We start from the raw sequence: 4,955 nt of genomic DNA, 5'->3' as shown, positions 1-4,955 counted from the left end.
ACTTCACACTGGCTGGTTTTAGAATTTAGACTTGACATCATTCCAGATTTTTTTTTTTTATCCTCTCAAAGTGTCTGGTAATGTTTTAATCAAGTTGTGCTGTTGTTCTTCTCAAAAGGGAAGTATTTAGGACTCTCATACACTGTTTAAAAAAAACAAGTAAAAATACGGTCAAAAATCTGGCAGCATGAGTTGCTAAACATTTACTGTAAATTCAAAAAAAGAATGCAAAAAACCATAACCTGAAATATGGTCAAAAGTTTGTAAGAAAAGGTTGACAAACATGAATCATAAATTTCAAGGAATTTAAAAAAAAAACATGAACTGGATTACAGTTGAAAGAATATCAAAACAAGTTTCCAGAAATTGACACTAATTTTGTGGCATTTAACTGCTGCTTTCCTCTAATAGAAAAAAAACATGATATCTGCCTTTTATTTTTGGTTAAAAAAATGTTGGTAATCTGCTGTTTCTCAATTTATTACAAGATGCTACTTTGGCAATTGTTAGCACAGCTTCAGGTGAACAACCGTATTATCTAAATGATGTGAATGTGAAGAATTAAGGTTCAGAAATAGAAGCAATACTTAATGTATGACTGTCACTTAAAGGTCTTTTCAGCCATCTTTACGTAGTTTTATCATCAAAACAAAAACACAAAATTCGACGAAAATTCTAGTTTTCACGCTATGTAATAATTATATGGATGCATTCATTTATCAGTTTTATTTAATCATAGATAGATACCCTTATGTAAGGAGTACCAGTGGATTTGTGTTTAAAGGTGTAAAGACAGCCAGCACACACACACTCATATAACATAGTCAGTTAGTCATGAATGTAAAGGCTGCATAGTGAGCAGAAGTGAACAGTGAATTGTCAGTGACATTCATTACATCTTGGTAATATGATACTGCTTCGTCAGTCAAGATGTATATTTGTCTTGAGAGACAAAGACTAAGTGATTAAAAATTAAATGGTTATTGGGAAAATCGGTGTTGTGAAATAAAAGCAGATTTTGGGGAAAAGGACATTTTGAAATAAAAACTACTGGAATTAAATAAAAAATGAACTGCAATGAATTCTGTTAAGCAAAGCAAGATGAAATAACATTTCATAACAATGAGCCAAATTGAAAAATCATTTGATTATTACCCAAAGTCATGGTGCTGTATTTTGTCTTTATTTATTTATATGATTATTTATTAATTTCATATTGAAGATTGTGTCTCACTACAATCCTTTTCCTAACAAACATGAAGAACAAAAGTCAGTCTGGAAGCTGAGATATTGTCATTGGATTTGATGATGTGCATGACAGCAGCTTTACTGAGGTTTTAAAATAGTACTAGACTGAATCAGTTATTATGGAATTCAAATAAATTCAAGTCTAATTTTAACAATTCCTCACACTTTATTAAGACGTTAAAAAGTAATGTAAGCAACAGTAATTATTTATGTTCACTTAGCTGCTTACTGGATGATACAATAAAATATAATAAAATAAAATATAAAATATTATTTTCAAACCCCAGGTTTGAAGTGTTTCCCCTACATGTTTTTAACAATTCATTTCCTCCAGCAGCTCATCATCACCATGATCCATTAAACCCCAAAATATTGCACAAAGGTATCCACAAATCTAATCAGTAATAACCTTCCTCTCAGTTTGCTTTTAAACCCGGCTGGTATTATTCCAGCCAGCAGGAATCAATGTGCCATTTGAAATGCTAATGCGCCTCGGTCACACACACATGCACCTGTCTGAATTTCCTCAGAGTGGTGTTAAATCAATGCAGCATCTGGTGCTTTGATATATGATTAATCAACATTATCCTCACTTATCACCACTAGGTAACTGCAGGCTGTAATTTATCCAGCATCAAGTAATTTACAAGAGAGACAAAAACCCTGAAATGTGCTGGATGGAATCATCTGGTATTTTAAAGGGTGTTACAAAATGTCCACTCATGCTGTGGGAGGCTAAACCTGCTAACATCATTAAAATGGACTGGATATTTAAACCACAGAACTGCCCTCAGCCTGTCCTCAGAGTGACTGTGCAAGATTCCAATCTATAACATTGATCCACTTACAAGAAATGACCTCTCCCTGAGTCATGCCCCTCATGACCCTTGAGCCCCTCCCTGCAGCTCCTCTCTGCTGTCACACCATCACTCAGAGGAATTCCCTAACACTCGTCCTCCCCCAACTCCCTCCTGTGTCCTCTCAAACCACAAGAACAATCCCATACTTTGATTTTATCAACTGGCTGCAACTGCTCATTTTTTTAAGCAATCAAAAAGATCTGATACCAATAATAATAATAATAATAATCATTATTATTATTAATATTATTATTATTATTGTTGTTGTTGTTGTTGTTGTTGTTGTTGTTGTTGTTATTATTATTATTAAAGGATGATGATGGTAATATTCTATATTTTTTTATTGTCAGTAGTTTCTATGGAAAAACTCAAACCAACATTGAACTGATCTTCTAACAAGTATTGTGTGTGTATCAAAGCTTGATATATTTTATGATATATCTTATTCCTCTGTGCCGTAGAGCTCCATTGTTGTCCAAAAACTATTGAAGACACATTAATGAGTCACACTGTTGCACTGGCTGACATGTTCTTTCATTACCATGAACACACACAATGTAGTTTATTTTGACTCAGTCACACACACACCGTCCTGCTGCCAGAAATACCTGAGCACCAAATGTGGATTAATCAGCTGCTAAAAATAGTCCCCAAAAAATGCATTATTTCACCCTAAAAACTACAATGTTTTAAACACACACACACACACACACACACACACACACACACACACACACACACATATAAATATATATATATATATATATACTTTTAAATCAATATTTGAAAAAAATGAACTATATAAACCTATATAAACTATAACTACTATTTCGGAAATCATTCACTATCGACTATATCCACCATCTGGCTGGTGTCTTGATTTCCCTTGTATTACTCTGGATGTGCAATGTGTGATAGTAGTGAGTTTTCCATTAGTGACCAGCAATTCATAGAGTATAGAGTATAATAATTCACACTTGACATATGGACAGTACTACAAAATGGCTATCACACTATACAGTATAGTGAATAGTGAATTATTTCAGACATAGCCTTGTTTTTTCATGGGATTTGTTCACAATAAGATAAATATAGAATAACACCATGCAGCCATATCATTCAATAATTATTCATAGAATTAAATTAAAGTATTGGTTGAATCTTTTTGTCCACTTGGGGTCAGCAAAAGAATATATAAAGACAAAATAGACATATTATCACTGTACAGTATAGATTGTCATGGTAAACGTGTTAGCCCATTCTGCAGATACAAAAGTGAACCAAAACATCTTCATTTCCCCCTGGTGGCTGGCTGCAGTATAGGTCATAAGTCCTGCCCCCTCCATGTCCATGAACCAAACTAAAATATCTAAAATATCAAAGTACATGTCAAATACATTTTTCCCAAAGATGGTTTCCATCATTTTAGGTAGTTGCTATCACACTGATGTATGTTCAAATTAGATATTTTGGCTTCACTTTTGCATCATGGTAGGAAGTGGAGACGCGTCATCCATATTTATATACAGTCAATGGTCTGAAGCAAGTGGCAACTACCACAGCTTGAGACTGAAGCCAATGTGGAAGTACCTTAAAGTGCCACCAACGGCCACTAGATGCTGGCTCCAACTGACTCCCGTTCAAAAAGTATCAACTTCACTCTAGAATTACTAAGTCAATCATTTTTTTCAACAAGTCATTATGGCCTCAATCTCTAAATGTATACCCTCTAATAAGTGTGCTGTTGGTCATTTTGGAAATTATTGCTCTGTTAATAAGATTTGAAGACTTATAGTACCCTTGATGTCTGTCGTGTGGGTGTTGATTGACAGCAGTGATTGACAGATGGCTCACCTGCTGCTCTCTCCAGCTCCAGGAGTGGAAGTGAGTCAGACTATTGTTGCACTATTTCACTAAGTTTAATGTTACTTTATTACAATACCCGCACTGTTAGCACAATTTAGCTAAAGTAACTAATGTTCACCCAGGTGTGCAGCACTCTGTGTTCCCAGTAAACTAGCGTTAGCTTCAGTCCCAAGCCCCCAGTAACAGTGCGGGGCTCTGAAGCCAATATGACATAGTGGCCAAACTGTGTAATTACAACTTCAAGGAAGTTAGCTGGCTCAGCTAGTGGAAGTCTCTAGTGAGCATGCTCAATGGGCCCAAAAATCAGGGAGCGTGAGCAATATCTGGGTTTCTTTACAGCGGGAAGACGACTTTTTTGGCCTAATGCGACACTGAGGAGCTTTCATAGTAATGAATGGGGCGCCATCTTTGAGTCCGGTATCCAGTTCTTGTTGATACATCCATGTTTGGTCCGAGGTAGCAGGGCGTGTTTCCAGAGTCCTTATTTGGAAGATCTGGGCTCCAAACTGGCACCGGTCATAAGCTGCAACTCTGGGCTTCAAACCGACTCCAGTGCAAACCAATGAGTGATGTCATACCTCGCCATGTCCATCTTTATATACATTTTTTTTTTTATCATTTCCTGTTACCGAAGAGTTTTAAGGCAAACTGATTCAGTCATTCACTCATGACTACAGTACATATACCACACAGTTGTGTACTGTGGCCAAATTTTCACCTAGATACAGAGGTGCTGTCTAATGGAATACAACCCATTTTAAAACAGTAATCTAGATGCATTTTACACCTGTTAAATTTGTCCACATCAGAATCATTTATCTGTATCTGGTTATAGCCCTTGTGTGGCTGTTTTCTCACTGCTTCACCCTACCCACTTCTTCCCTTGCCAGCAACAAAGTGTGCACACACACACGCACACACACACACACACACACACACACACACACAGTCACACTGGCTGCCCATTGTTCATGTAGACTT

Source organism: Thunnus thynnus, chromosome 4, assembly GCF_963924715.1.
Source record: "Thunnus thynnus chromosome 4, fThuThy2.1, whole genome shotgun sequence".
NCBI classification, from domain to species: domain Eukaryota; kingdom Metazoa; phylum Chordata; class Actinopteri; order Scombriformes; family Scombridae; genus Thunnus; species Thunnus thynnus.
Note: the sequence above shows the minus strand (reverse complement) of the source record.